Source organism: Myiozetetes cayanensis, unplaced genomic scaffold (assembly GCF_022539395.1).
Source record: "Myiozetetes cayanensis isolate MyiCay16 unplaced genomic scaffold, myiCay2020 scf2-11, whole genome shotgun sequence".
In the NCBI taxonomy this organism is placed as follows: domain Eukaryota; kingdom Metazoa; phylum Chordata; class Aves; order Passeriformes; family Tyrannidae; genus Myiozetetes; species Myiozetetes cayanensis.
In genome coordinates this window covers 97,013,950-97,029,898 of record NW_026087411.1, presented here as the reverse complement: position 1 = coordinate 97,029,898, position 15,949 = coordinate 97,013,950, and the positions used below count along the sequence as shown (strand labels likewise).

At 41.5% G+C, this 15,949-nt stretch overlaps 1 protein-coding gene across 1 annotated transcript in view; it reads left to right on the top strand.

Moving 5' to 3' along the window:
- Positions 1 to 15,949, top strand: part of EIPR1 (EARP complex and GARP complex interacting protein 1) — a 234,743-nt gene that overhangs the window by 140,389 nt on the left and 78,405 nt on the right. Inside the window, exon 10 of the transcript XR_007628946.1 lies at positions 8,552 to 8,604. The gene's annotated coding sequence lies outside the window, so the exon portion shown is untranslated. The remainder of the gene's footprint in view (positions 1 to 8,551; positions 8,605 to 15,949) is intronic.

The following is a 15,949-nucleotide window of genomic DNA, read 5'->3' as shown; positions in this document are numbered from 1 at the left end:
CATATTATTAGAAAGCATTTTACATATGGTCCCAGCAATGTCCATTTTACAGCTAGAGAAAGGAGAGATACATTAATTGATTTGTTAAGAGCCAAGCAATGGATAAAAATAGGCTCAAACCTAGGACAGGAGGATAAAATTCTTATGTGCTCTACACCAACAGGAAGTTTTGCTGTTTGTTTTTATGAAGCAACAATTTTATCCCAAGTGTTCTACCTTCTTATCTTTTGCGTAGCTTAGGACCGATTGCCTTTACCTACATTTGAGATGATTGACCTTACTGTGTTTTAAATTTTTATCCTAGCATGGATTGCTGTGCTCATGGATGAGATCCCCTTCAACTATCTGCAATTAAAAATTTAAGCTCAAGCAGTTTTTTTGAACTTCTTTTGCTGTCAGTGAAGAAAAGAGATGCAACTCCAGAATAATCTTCTTTCCAACTGTCTGAAGACAAAGATAAATTATTAGTTTAAGCTGGCCTTGCTGTCAGAAGAAACAGTCTTGGAGTCTTTCTTCCCTCTTCATGTGTTCATCACAAGTGTGAGAATGCACCATGTGGTGAGTGGATCTGTGCAAAAACTAAGCTCAGGGAAAAGGGCTGGTTTTCAGCCAGATCAGCTCCCTGAACAATTTACCATATATTCATACAAATGTAGGTATTAGCACAAGAGACAAAGCTGTGCAGGACTGAGAATAGGGGGTGTGAGTAAAAGCAGGGCAGGCCTGCTTTTTTCTGTGGTAGAATCAGGTGAAAGGATCTCCTGAACACCAGTCTAAGCCACCTGTGCTGGTTTTGTCTGTGACAGAGTTTATTTTCTTCGTAGTAGCTGGTATGAGGCTGTGTTTTGGATTTGTGACCAAAATAGTGTCAATAATTCAGGAATGATTTCATTACTGATGAGCAGCACCTACACAGCCTCAAAAGCTTTTCTGCTACTCACACCACCCCACCAGTGAGGAGGCTGGAGGTGCACAAGGAGTTGGGAGGGAACACAGCTGGGACAGCTGACCCCAGCTGACCCAAGGGATATCCCAGACCATATGGTGTCATGTTCACCATTTGAGCTGGGGGAGCCATATGAGCTGGGGGAAAGAGAAGGAGCTGGGGGAACCATATGAACTGGGGGAAAGAGAAAGAAGAGGAGGACATTTGTAGTGATGGCATTTGTCTTCCCAAGTCAGTTATGTGTGATGGGGCTCTGCTTTCCTGGCAGGCTGAACACCTGCCTGAGCATGGGAAGTGGTGAATGAATTCCTGCCTTTGCTTGCATGCACAGCTTTTCTTTACCAACTCAATTCTCTGTGCTTTTTCTCACTTTTGCCCTTCTCGTTCACTCCGCCATCCTCCTGGTCAGGAGAGGGAGTGGATGGCTGTGTGGGGCTGAGCTGACAGCTGGGGTTAAACCATGACACCACCTACCCTATTAAGCAAGATTAATCTCACCCAGAGTTTATGTGCAATCAGTGCTAACTGGCACTAACCTTATCAGCTGAAGTTTAGTGTGATATCAGTACAGCAGTGAGGCTTTTTTAAACTCCACCTTCATGAAGGAATCTGACATGGTTAAATAACCAATTTAATTATTGAGAAATTGCTGTTATTGGAAGTGGAAATGCTGAGTTCTCTGTCTATTTGTAATATCTTACATGAGAAGATATTTTTAGTTTCCAGAATCCTAATTATTAAAATTTTAAGAATTATAAAATTGAAAAAGACTGAACAGGTTCACCCCATGCTCTGATTTTATACTTGATCTAGTTACAATTCTCTTAGATACTTGTTTATTTTAGTGAGAAGGCAAGCCCAAAAGGATTAAACCTTGCCTGCAGCTTTGTTTTTGTGCAAAAGTCAATTATGGCTGGCTAAATATCCCTGAGGTAAACATGTGTGAGGTTGATAATGTGGTTAGAATAGCAACAGCAGTTGTAAAGGAGGCACTGGTGTTCATGGAGTTAACACATTCCGTATTGCTATCGTGCAAAAAATTACAGACACTTCCAGTCTGGGAGCATCAATCAATTTTTGTTAACTTTCAGGATTTTTTCTTTCCTGATAGAGCTAATATTACATCTAAATATTATGTGTGCTATATCTGTAAATTTCATTCCATTTGCTTAAGGAAACCTTCTGTATGAAAAATGTGAGTTAAAAACTATGTTATTTACAGGGTGCCACTGGATTGATTGTGGAATGGGTCAAATCCTCCCATCCTTAATGAGGAAAATATTGACTAATGGCTTAAGTAAATATTATCTGAATTCAATGAATGTTTAAGTCTCACGTATTAAGTGTTCAGAGGAGCAGAAAATGGTTCATAGCTTTTCCTCCTATGATTGCACCTCCCCAGCCATGCTCGCACTTACTGTATTTTGCCCTCTGTATTTTGCCAATCAGAAAGTCACAATTTCAACAGTGCTACAAACATCCTATGTCACAACAGTAGGCAGCCTTGTAGTGAAATAATTAACTGGGAATTGCAAGTTCCTCACAATTAGAGAATGGAACTGAAAGTGTGTTCTCACAGGCTAGCAGAGTGCTTTAACCACTGACATTGGAGTAAGGGAGGCAGAGAAGGCTGTACACCTCCTGTACACCTCTCTTCCAACTGAATTTTTGAGAAAAGGCTGATTTTACTTTTGGAGAAGGCAAAAGGACCATGGCATGCAGTCAGAAAGAGGAAGAATAACATTCCTTCATCAGGGCTTGCCAAACCTCTGTAGCATCTGCTAGCTCAAAGTGACTCCTGACTACGACACTGGCCCAACAAATCCCAATGTGGGATCAAAGGCACTTTCATAGAATCATAGAATCAGATGGGTTGGAAAGAACCTCTGAGATCATCAAGTCCAACCCTTGATCCACTACCACCACAGTTACTAGACTATGGCACTAAGTGCCACATCCTGTCTCTTCTTAAATACTTCCAATGACAGAGAATCCACCACTCCCCTGGACAGCCCACTCCAATACCTGATTACCCTCTCTGTAAAGAATTTCTTCCTAACATCCAACCTAAACCTTCCCTGTCAGAGCTTGAGACCATGCCCTCTTGTCTTACTGATAGCTGCCTGGGAAAAGAGACCAACCCCCACCTGGCTACAACCTCCTCTCAGGTAGCTGTAGAGAGAGATGAGGTCTCCCCTGAGCCTTCTCTTCTCCAGGCTAAACAACCCCAGCTCCATCAGCCTCTCCTCATAGGACTTGTGTTCAAGTCCCTTCACCAGCCTGGTTGCTCTTCTCTGGACCTGCTCCAGCATCTCAATATCCTTCCTGAACTGAGGGGCCCAGAACTGGACACAGCACTCCAGGTGTGGCCTCACCAGCGCTGAGTACAGGGGAAGGATCACTTCCCTGGTCCTGCTGGCCACACTGTTCCTGATCCAGGCCAGGATGCCATCGGCCTTCTTGGCCACCTGGGCACACTGCTGGCTCATGTTCAGCTTCCTGTCAATCCAAACTCCCAGATCCCTTTCCGCCTGGCTGCTCTCCAGCCACTCTGTCCCCAGCCTGTAGCGCTGCAGGGGGTTGTTGTGGCCAAAGTGCAGGACCCGGCACTTGGTCTTGTTGAACCTCATCCCGTTGGAATCAGACCATCTCTCCAGCCTATCCAGGTCCCTCTGCAGAGCCCTCCTGCCTTCCAGCAGGTCGACACTCCCTGCCAGCTTGGTGTCATCTGCAAATTTACTAATGGTACACTCAATCCCCTCATCTAAATCATCGATAAAGATGTTAAACAGAACTGGGCCCAGCACTGATCCCTGGGGGACACCACTGGTGACCAGCCGCCAGCTGGATGCAGCCCCGTTCACCAGCACTCTCTGGGCCTGGCCCTCCAGCCAGTTCCTAACCCAGCACAGAGTGCCCCTGTCCAAGCCATGGGCTGCCAGCTTTTCCAGGAGTATGCTATGGGAGACAGTGTCAAAGGCTTTGCTGAAGTCCAGATAGACACATCCACAGCCTTCCCCTCATCACCAGGTGGGTCACCTGATCATAAAAGGAGATGAGGTTGGTCAAACAGGACCTGCCCCTCCTTAACCCGTGCTGGCTGGGTCTGATCCCTTGTCCATCCTGTAGGTGCCGTGTGATTGCACTCAGGATGGTCTGCTCCATAACCTTGCCAGGTACTGAGGTCAGGCTGACAGGCCTGGAGTTTCCCAGATCTTCTTGCAGCCCTTTTTGTGGATCGGCGTGACATTTGCCAACTTCCAATCATCTGGGACCTCCCCAGAGAGCCAGGACTGTTGGTAAATGATGGAGAGTGGCTTGGTGAGCTCTTCTGCCAGCTCCCTCATCACCCTAGGATGGATCCCATCTGGTCCCACAGACTTGTGAGGATGCAAGTGGCTCAGCAGGTCACTAACTGTTTCTTCCTTAATTACAGTGGGGCTATTAAGCTTCCTATACCTGTCTGCAAGCTCCAGAAGCCAGCTGTCCTCAGGACAACCTGTCTTACTGTTGAGAACTGAGGTAAAGAAGGTGTTAAATACCTCAATCTTTGATAATATGTTCCCACTCATGTCCAGTAAAGAATGGAGGTTTTCCTTGTCCCTCCTTTTGCTACTGATGTGTCTATAGAAAGACTTTTTGTTATCCCTAACAGAAGTGGCAAGATCAAGTTGTGCCTTTATCTCTCTGATTTTCTTTCGACAAGACCTAACTATATTCCTAAACTCTTCCTGAGTAGCCAGCCCTTTTTTCCATAATCAGTAGGTTCTCTTTTTTCCCCTAATTTCCTTTAAAATCTCCCTGTTAAGCCAGAGTTGGTCGTCTTCCCCATCGGCTTGCCTTTCAGCAGACTGGGACAGCCTTTTCATGTGCATTCAAGACTTCCTTCTTGGAAGCATGTCCATCCCTCCTAGACCCCTTTGTTTTCAAGAGTTGTTTCCCAGGGTACCCTCTGAACTAGCCTTCTGAAAAGGCCAAAATCTGCCCTCCAGAAGTCCAGCGAAGAGGTTTTATTGGTGACCCTCTTTGCATCCCTGAGTATTGAAAACTCTACTGTTTCATGGTCACTGTGCCCCAAGTGGCCTCCAACCACCACATCTCCCACCAGCTCCTCTCTGTTTGTGAACAGCAGGTCTAGCAGGGCCCCACCCCTGGTAGGCTCATTTACCAGCTGGAGCAGGAAATTATCCTCTATATACTCTGCCTCTTCTCCACTGTGTGGAGTTCCCAGCAGATATCCGGCAGGTTGAAGTCACCCACAAGAACAAGGGCTGGAGATTTTGAGACATCTACCAGCTGCTTGTAGAATAATTCCCCACCCTCATCATCCTGATTGAGTGGTCTGTAACAGACTCCCACCAGGATATCAGCCCTGTTGGCCTTCCCCTGATTTTGATCCACAGGTACTCAACCTTATCGTTACTGACTTCAAGTTCTACAGAGTCAAGAGACTCTCTGACATACAGAGCCACCCCTCCACCTCTCCTACCTTGCCTGTCCCTTCTGAAGATCTTGTAGCCATCCATGGCAGCACTCCAGTCATGCGAGTCATCCCACCACGTTTCCGTGATGGCGACTACATCATAGCTTTCCTGCTGCACGATGGCTTCCAGCTCCTCTTGTTTGTTACCCATACTGCGTGCATTGGTGTACATGCACTTCAGCTGGGCTGGTGATTTCACTCTTAACCTGGGCTTCCCACCCTTATGGTCATCTCTGGAGAGCTCGATTTCAATCCCTTTCCCCTTCAAACCTAGTTTAAAGCCCTCCTGATCAGCCCTGACAACTTAGAGGCTATAGTCCTTTTGCCCTTGCTAGATAGATGAAGCCCATCTGATTTGAGGAGACTAGCTACCACGGAATTTGCCCCATGGTCAAAAAAACCAAAATTCTGCTGGTGGCACCAATCCTTTAGCCACCTATTGATGAGATGGGGTTTCCTACTCCTCATTCATCCCTGCTACTGCAGGAATTGAGGCGAACACCACCTGTGCTCCTGTCCCATTAACTAAGCTACCCAGCATCTTGAAATCCTTTTTAATCACCCTGGTACTTCTTCCATTACTGTCCTCACTGCCATCCTGAACTACCAACAGTGAATAAGAATCTGAGGGCCAAATTAACTCAGGGAGTCTCCTACTAATATTCCTCATCTGGGCCCCGGGAAGGCAGCAGACCTCCCTGTGGGATGGGTCCAGTTGACATACAGGGACCTCAGTTCCCTCAGAAGGGAGTCACCGACTATTTTTTTTCTTTTTTTCTTTATAGCTGTGGTTGTAATCCGTCTACTAGACAGGGTGGAACCAGGAGACCCTCCAGACAGATCTTCCTCCTGACTGTCCTCTACCTTATTCTCTGGGTCCAGGGCCTCATACCTGTTCTTTCAGGGCACCCAGGGAGGTGATGGGGGTCAGGAGGGGATTCTTTTACTCTCTGATCAGGGACCTGTTTCCATTGCCCCCCCCTCCTCTCGGTTTGGTCCATCTGCCTGATGGCAGGAGAGGAAGGCCTTCACCGTCTCCTGCTGGACTTGCTTTGGGGTTGAAAGGGTGTGACTTCACCAATCAATTCCCTTTCACTTTCCCTAATGCTCCATAGCCTCTCTATCTCTTCCTTGAGCTCTGCTGCCAGGCACAGCAAATCGCTGACCTTCTTGCACTGTAGACAGATGCCACTCACACTGTCCTCAGGAACTAATGCCAGGCTCAAACACTCTGTGCAGCCAGTGACCTGAACAGCTGCATCCGTCTTGGTGTCCTTCTTGATAACAGCAGCAATGGCATTCACTTTTTTGGAAACCGTTGCTTCCAAAACAAGGGGAAAAAAAAAAGAAAAAGAAAAGAAAAACTGCCAAGCCTCACTCAAGAGAACTAGGAGGTGGCTGTGCCCCTCCTGCTTGCCCTGCCTGCGCGAACTGCCTCTCTAAGTGCTGTGCCACGTCCCTGTTTGCCCGCTCCTGTTCACCGTGCTCTGGGTCGCTGGCACTCCTGGCCACTGTTTAAATCCAACACTGTTGAGTAGGCTCTGCCCCCAATCAGCTGATTTGCCTCCCAGGGGAACTCGGGACACTCACAGGCCTCATGCATTCCATGCATTGTTTAGAAACCTAATACCAAACTTTGGTCTATGATTTTCCATGAGTGGTAGGGCACCTAACTCTTTTGCCCCTCTAGTCTTCTCAATATATTTTGTTGCCTGGTCTATAAAATTGAAATATTTTTATCTCTTGGATGTTGGGAATAGAAGATTGCAAGACCCTCAAATACTGACATAATCCATAGTTAAAATAACAGAACATTGACAGATAGCAGACGTGCAGAAGAAACTTGAATTTTAAAATATTTGTGAATGTATTAGACCATTTTTGTTGAAAGGGTAAGCCTGGTAAAGAAATAATAAGAGTAACAGGGATAGATAATTTTACAACAAATTATATTTTTACTTTTTTGGCAATGTATGAAATACCATCCTTCAGGAAATAACCGATTGCCACATATGCTAGGCAACTAATCCCCTCTGTCCTCTAAAAGTATTTTGCATTTATTTACAAGACTGGTTGCTTTCCTCTGCCCTCTGTCCTTCCAGGAAATTTATGGTAAACAAAAAGGAAATTTGTGACCAATACAAAAGGTATTTGATCATGCATTGATTTCACAGCATACAGAAAATAGTGTGTTACCTCTCAAATATCCTCTTCCTAACAGTCTGAATTATTAAAAAACAAAATGCAAAATAAAAATAAAAATTTAAAGGCAGAAAATTTCCAAGTTATTCAGGTGCAAAATCCCTGCTAAACTATTTCATTGAGAAGTAGAAATTAGAATGTTTTTGAGAATATAAAGTTTAATTTTCCACTAAATCATGCTTTGTACCTCTTTTGTCATTAGTATATTTACTTGTTTAATAGAGTACAAAAGCCCAGTTTGGCTGGCATTATTCATGGGATATATGGCGTTATGATGGAATATATTTATACCTTTTGATTCAAAGTTGTTTCAGTTCTATGACAAAAACATGATGAGCATGCAATAAAGAATATCAGAGTACTCTCAACTAACTTTAACATGTAAGAACATAGAGACTTCCTGTGAAGACTGGGATTCCCATCAGTGGAAGAAAGTTGACTGTGTTGGACTCTGAAATAAATTACAAAAGTGGAATAAAACAATCCTTTAGCATTATGAAAGATTTCCTTTGGATGCAAAATCAAAACCATAAATGATAGAAAATGCAAGAAGTCTTTGCAATCTTAATGTAACCCCTTCCATTCACTGTATGTAATTCAGAAGTGCCTTTAATGACAAGATCTCATATAATTTTGTCACAGTTCCTGCCAAATTTAACACCCTGAATGGCTGGTATCTACAAAATGAGTAGTAATATGATATTAACTTTAGTTTTCTTTGTTTGAGGCATGACCTTCCCTTTTGTTCCTTTTGCAAGATTTAAGCCTAATCCTAAATGTAAAAATACTGACATCGTGAGTGTAGAAATGCTTTTTATGGTAGTTTTGCCAAGTGTCCTGGTGCTTCTTAGCTGCTTATTATCATAATTTCAGTGAGTTCCTGTGTTAAAGGATGTCGTTTTCATTTTCCTGTTTTGCAGATGGAAGAACTAAAGAAGGACTATTCTTGATTCCCAAACATGCTTAAAAAAAGGTAAGAGGTGTTTTTTCATAATTAGCATTCGTAATACTGTTTCATAGTTTGTTTTCATAATTTTGTGACCTAGTAACAAAGATTCCCCAGATTATTAGGAGTAACCGTGAGTACTTACCTTGTGTCTAAAATAGATTCTATGGATTATGTTGGGGCCATAAAATAAAGAGCATACAATCACCTAGGAGAAATCTGATTTAACGGACCTCTGTAACTGTACACTGACATCATAACACAGAAACTCCATAGCAGAAGTAAGGGTAAAATGTAACTCTTCAAGGTAGTGCATGCAGAATTATTTTTCTCTGTTTGCACTCCCTTTTCACACTCATTACACAGAGTATGGGTTCTGCAGTGAATGATGTGAGTAAGAATCTGATTCACTCCACAGCCCTCTTAAATGGTAGGGGACTGGCATTGAATGGAGTTGCCATTGGTGGGAAAAAAGTGTTACATTTTTCACTATATTAAATTCTTTACTGTTCTTTGTAATGTAACAATGTCATATTATGTGGGGTTTTTTAACGTCTGTAAAAAATGTAGTTTGTGTGGATTTGTTAATCCAAAACAGGCAATCTGAGTGGTGTCACAGTCAGGAAACCGCATGCAGATGGCAGTAACAGACTCATGCCACATATCTGGGGCTGACAGGAGATAATGTTCAGTGGTTTCACAAATAATTGCTAATAGTGGGACAATGCTTGTAATGTCTCACTTGGTTATTTTAGGCTGTCCTTATCTTTCTTTAGCCACTCTGTCCCACTGAAATGAAAAACTGGTGTCATCCCACACAAGCTCTGCCTAAAACACCATGTATCACCTTGATAATATCTTTATTTCATGTGCTCATATTTTAATGATATGAAATACAGTAGAGTAAAAAGATCATAACTGGCTTGTTGCATTAAAGTAGTTTCAATACAATCCCCTAAATGAAAAGTCCACAAACGGAAAAGAATTCCAATATCTTCTATTTTCCTTTGGTTACTCTAATTACTTGGGTTATAAAATTGAATCTTTTTTTTTTAAAAGCCCTTTCTTATCAGTGAAAACATGGCACCCTTTCCATCTTGGCAAGTGTTAATTTAGAGTGTTCAAAGAGATCTGTGCATAGTTTAACTCATTTTAAGAAGTTTATGCTGAGCAACACTCATAACACGTGTTCCAGATCTCTTCTGTTATTTGATATGGATAGAAAAACATATTCCATCCTCAGCCTTTATATGCAGAGGACAACAGACAACAGCTGATAAGTATGCAGATGCTAAATGCAATTTCTTTAATTGAATTGAAACATTTCTGTTAGAAGCATAAAGGAAAGACTTGTGATTTTCATGCAAGTAAATATAATAAGGTCGTCTTTTTGGTTTTTTCCCTCCTGCAAATGTCTATGGCTCTAACATATCATTAGGTATGAACTGCTGTTTTAACAACCTAAGGGGTTGTTAATAGTAGTGGTTGCCCTTGGTGAAGAATATATTTGGAAAAAATCTGAATGACCTTGTACTTTTGAGCCAGACTGGTGCTATTAATGTCTTTTTGCTCAGAAACTCCTAAAGGGGAAGTTATATTGCCTGTTTCTGCAAGTACAATAGCACTACAGGAATATCCAAAATCACATTGCACAAAAACAATAGAAGTGCTACTTGCACTATTATTGCATTAGAACTGTAGAGATTTTACACTTTATTGATACTGTAAGGTTTCAAACATGCAAGTAGGTCTTTTGCACTCTCCTTCATTCAGAGTAGTAGCACATGTGTGAATGCTGAGCTACGCTCATAGAAGGTTCCAGATTTCCTTGAGGACACAAAGTCCCTCCTTTTTCAGTTTGTGGTCCCCTTAAATCACTAGCCTATTAGCAATTAAGGAGCACATAGAAAAATAAGGAAAAAATAAAGATCCTGATATCATCCCTAAAATATGGAACAGTTCTTTAAATCCTGAAGTTGTCAAGATGTCAAGATGTTATTTCTCACCCAGATATACAAATGGTAGATTGCTGATCACTCATTACTTGTCATGCATCAGAAGAAGCAGTGACCTAAAGAACGAAGACTTTCAGAAAAACAAGGAAGCTCAGTAATGCACTCATCAGAGGACAGTTCTAGACACAACAAAAAACTTTCCTTTGCTTTCTCTTGTGCAGAAGTGTCTGTTTTATAAGTCAGTGAAGGCATTCCTGTTATCAGTTGCACCATGGGCTTCCAGTATTCCTGCATTTTTAAAGCCTACTGAATATGATCCCACAGGATGCTGCTACTTTGGCGTTGATCTACTGATACACTTAAGCATATTGGTGGGATCTGTTCACCAATAGCATTTATATGCCAATGCTCTAGGCTTTCTATCATCATGAACTGCAATGGACAGGGTGACAAAACAATGTGAAGAAGCAGATAGAACCCAGGATCACCCCAGCAGTAGGGAAGAGAAACCTTCAGGAGTTTTGGAAAATCATCTGAGTTTTGCAAAGGCTGCACTACTACAATGTAGTCCAAAATATCATAGAGTCATAGAGTATGTTGAATTGGAAGGAACCCTTCAGGATCATTAAGTCCAACTCCTGCCCCTGTACAGGACATCCCAAAAGTCACTCCATGTGCCTGAGAATATTGTCCAAACGCGTCTCAAACTCTGTCAGGCTTGGTGCTCTGACCACTTCCCTGGGGAGCCTGTTCCAGTGCCCAACCACCTTCTGGGTGAAAAATCTTTTCCTGATATCCAGCCTAAACCTCCCCTGACTCAGCTTCACCCCATAAGGGTGATGAGCAGCTCTTGTGAAATGAAATGAATATTTAAGTTGAATTTGCTTATTTATTTTCCAATGATAATGACTTTCCATTTTCCATTGTTGTACACTGCTTTGATGAAATGGTTTGTACGGGAAGGTGCCGTTCTCCTCCTTTTCAGTGGCACAGAGAGCTGAGATGACTTGACCAAGCTCACTTAACAGATCACGGTATAGCCAGGTTTTGAATCCCAAAGAAAGGCAAATGAATAATAGCTCCTGTGTGACTAAAACTCTGTAAAAGAAAGAAGTGTTCAGTGATGCATTTTATAGGGAACACAAACTAATATATGTTTGCTTGATGATAAGATGGTTCTTGAACAGAGCATAGGTATGTGAGCAAATCTAACATTTTAGAAGACATAAAGAGTGTAAATATACATACTTATATATTACCATGCTATATATATAGTAATGTATGCAATGTATAGTAACGTATGTTACTATTTATGTGCAATCATATAAATATGCAATCATACTATATATATATATACACACACACACAGAGTGTTTAGAATCTGTGGATTCTATGGAAATCCTCAATGAAGCAGCCTGGGTAGAAGTTCACAAGATGTCTGTGCCTACCTTCAATTTGAAGAACTTTTTAAGAAACTTGACTTTAGTTAATTATGTTAGAAAAGTTTACTAACCACTTGTAAAGCAATCACATTGTAAGTGAAGTAATTCTGGTAACAAAACCAGTGTGATAGACTATTGCTTCAAGACCACTTTAATTCTTAATAATGGGTAGATGTTCTCAATTCTCTAGCACACCAGCCAATCACGGAGGATTTTTAGGGAAAAAACCAATATTGGGGTTGAAATATCTATACTAAGCTTTTCTCTAACAGACAAGATTCGAAAAAGCAACAGTTAATTTACCTTTCTGTTCTTCCTGTGAATAGAGCTGGTCATTAATTTTTAAGTTTCTTTAAAGAAATAAAAATTACGTTATTTGTGATCAAAATTTAAAATATTTCAACTTGTGAGTGAGAAAAGTGATGAATGGGACTGACTTGGTCTCTGGGTTGAGTTAGGGATGCACACTGGGTAAAACAAGAGCCCTAATCATGCACCTGCTCGTGTTGCAGACAATTCTTCCCTCGCTATCTTCTATCAAAGCTGTGTGGAAATAAATACATATTAGACTTTAGAGAGAGAGAGACTGTATCCGACAGAGAAAGGATGTAAATTGTAGACCTATCACATGCTATGTGAATGCATATTCCACTTGGGCTGAATACTCAAAACACCAAGCTCCAAACTCAACTTGAATATGCAAAAGCAATAGAAGAAAAATGTGTGCTCCAAACTCCTTATTCACATGTGTGGAATTCGTTAGATTATGTGCTTTGGCAGTGAGGAAAAAAAAAAAGAGGAGAGAAAGAAGAAATAAGAATGATATCAGGAAAAGGAAGACAACTCCTAACAAAGACAAAACAAAACAGCATGAAGAGCAAGGCAAGGTGAAGGAATTTTGTAGAGCCTTGCTGAAGGATGGATTTGTTTCTGTCTCTTCACACTGTGGTCCTCTGTACCTCCATCCTCCCCCTCTTGTGATGTGTTCATTTCCTCCTGTGTTTTCAACATGATGTGGCAATCAGGGAGGGATCATTCTATGATAATTTACTTGTTTAGCCCAAGAAGTACTTCTGTATCTTCTCCTGGTTCACTTGATAGACCAATTATTGCTTGTTAGTTGTACTGAACTCCATGCTTGTTGGTTTGTGGTTACGTGCTCTCAGACCCTAACATCTGACAGAAAGCAAGGACATGAACTTTATTTCTGATCTACCTGTCATTTGTGGGTTCAACTCTTAACATTTATATTCCATTAATATTGTCATTTCTGGACTAAATGAATACCAAATCTAATCTGTTCTCTCAAGAGGAAAGCACTGTAACACTTGAACATGTTACTGTTGAAGGTATGTGGGTCAAATATTGATTTTTTCCAGTATGCCAGTATCAATCAGTGTATTTTCATTTAATTCAAAATACAAGGAGCCAAGAGTTCACGGAAACAAGTTATACCAAGATGGACTCATTTTCTCAGGGCTGCTATCTCTCAGTCTGCTGATACAGTGGACAACAGAGATAATTCAGTACTTTAAGGAACAGCTAGGCTGCTGGGTTGAGATAGCCTCTATTTGTACTCATTCTGATAAAACTGAGAAGCAATCTGTTAGGTGAAGTCTCTCCAGAGGAGCATGAGCAAGATGGTCTTCAATGAGTCGTTTTAAAGCCCAAGGAATTGGGTTGCAGTGGTAGAACTAGGAGAGGGATCTGATATAGTAGCATATTATTATGGTGCACAGTAAAACAAGGATATATGTCAGAGATTCCTAATCTAGAATATCTCTAGCAGCAAACCTCAGCAAATAGACAGGCCATGGCAAACTGCAGCTGTAAGTAGAGCATGAAAGCAAGCAATGTTGCTGAATGTGTATTCTTACCCAGACATTTAATACTTTACTAGAAATATATGGGATTCACAGACATGATGGACTCTGCTGGACATGAGGCAGAATTCCAGGTGATTTGCATATATTTACTGTTGGGATTTCTGGATATACAGAGAGAAGGTTAGAGAGGTGATAATAGATTTCACTGATTAACTTGCAAGGGAAAAATCAGGAAATATTCCCCCAAACTGTAGCTAATCAAGTTTGAAAGTGTTGAACCACTATCTAAGATACAATTATTAGGTCTGAAAGAGGTCAAAGGAACCTCTGTGTTGGTTCATGTATCTCCTGTGAACTTGTATATTTGTTGTTTCTGTAACTGAAATGAATGTTCTAGGGTCCAGTGTTGTGCTGTATCCTCAGTGCAGGGATTCTAATAATCCTGGCAGCAGATTGATTTTCAATAAGTAGAGTTCAGATTATGAAATCCCTTCTCTTGCTAACAAATACCTGCTTCTGCAGTCAGATTCACAAAGACCAGTGGAATTACTTGAGAGAGTCCTGACTAATTTCAGTGAGACTTCCATAGTCTTGGTCCACTTTGAATAGTTAGATTTAATTGTGTTTGAAAAGGAGTGGAGCCATAACAAAGTACAGGAGGGGAGAAATCTCAATGGTTCATATGGATATGCCTCCACAGTAGCTGAAATTCTCATTCTTATCTGAGATTTACCCCAAATCCCACCCTGCTATTCACATCCCCTTAAACCTTTGCCTGTTTGTCGACTGAAAATTGGCACATTTGCTCAGACACAGCTATAGGATAAAGTCTGTGCTGTGCTTTAATAACAGTTCTAGCCTGTCTACTTTGTAGTGAGCATGTGAGTGAAACTCATTTTGTTTCCCCAATTCTATTTTATATCTGAGAATTTCTCACCCTTTTCCTTCCTCCTGCACCAGAGACTACATGCATATGTGTTTGTCTGGTTACCATTTAAATCCTGATTTCAGATGCTCTGCCTCATATCTGACCAGCAGAATCTGTCTCAGCCCAGAAATTTAAAAAGAAAAAGTTCTGTTTATAGTTGGTGATTGCTGACCAGAACACTGTTAAGTTAGTCATGATGATATTCATAGCTAGAGGATGGGAATGAATTTTTTCTCCTCTGAATGAAAGACAAAATTGGTCTGACCACTAGGCACACTTAAGTACATATTGAAGTATCTTATCTATGCCATCAGATTTAGAAAGCTGAGTTGGAAGCCTGAATTCCTGAGTAGAAAATCGCGAAGGACATCAGCAGCAAATGAGGCAGAGGAGGGAAGAAAAGAGCGAAAGAGAGGACAGGGGGAAAGAAAGGACTTTTTGATTAAAGTAATTGATGCGATTTACTCCCACGGAGTATTTCATAGCAAAATGTTTGGGGTTGTCCTCTGGACCATCTTGAATATGAGGCCATGAATCCTAATTCACTAAGTGGGAACCTGGGCAAAATTTGTCCCTGTGCATTCTGCCAAGGGTTTCAAGACACCTCTGAAAAGGCCAGCACACTTTTTATTAGCAACCCCTTATCTATTGAATCATGACCCTGATGTGGTTCTTGCAGTATAAATTATTCTGCCACTCCAAGGAGAAGATTTTTTTCCTCCCCACTGACTTTCTACTGGTCACTGCTCTTGTGGTCTTGCTGTCTTGTAATAATGAAAACTAGAGCAAAGTGTCCTTTCAGTGTATGCACTCAGGTCTGGAGTAATTGCTTTGTTCACTACCACTTCAACTTCACACAGACCTGTCCTTCTCTCTTATCCTTATATTTTTGCTTTATCTCTCTGAACTCTCAAAGCAAAGCCTAGTGTCATGGCAATGCATGTATTCAGTGAGAGCTCACAAATGTATGTGGATGGTAAAGGGGCTTCAGCTTAGTTCAGGACAAAAAAGAGAGGGGTTGGTGTAAATTCTGAAAACCACAGCAAAGGGGAAGTCTGGCAATTGACCATCTACCAAGAGTTTGCAGTTGTTCCTTAGTGTTTCATGAACCCTCATCCACAAACTTTGGGGCCACTCTGTCTTTCAGATGAAAGTCTGGGGTCAGAATTGGTGAATCCTGTAACAGAAGGAGTAAGGAAAAAGAAAAATACCCAACATGAG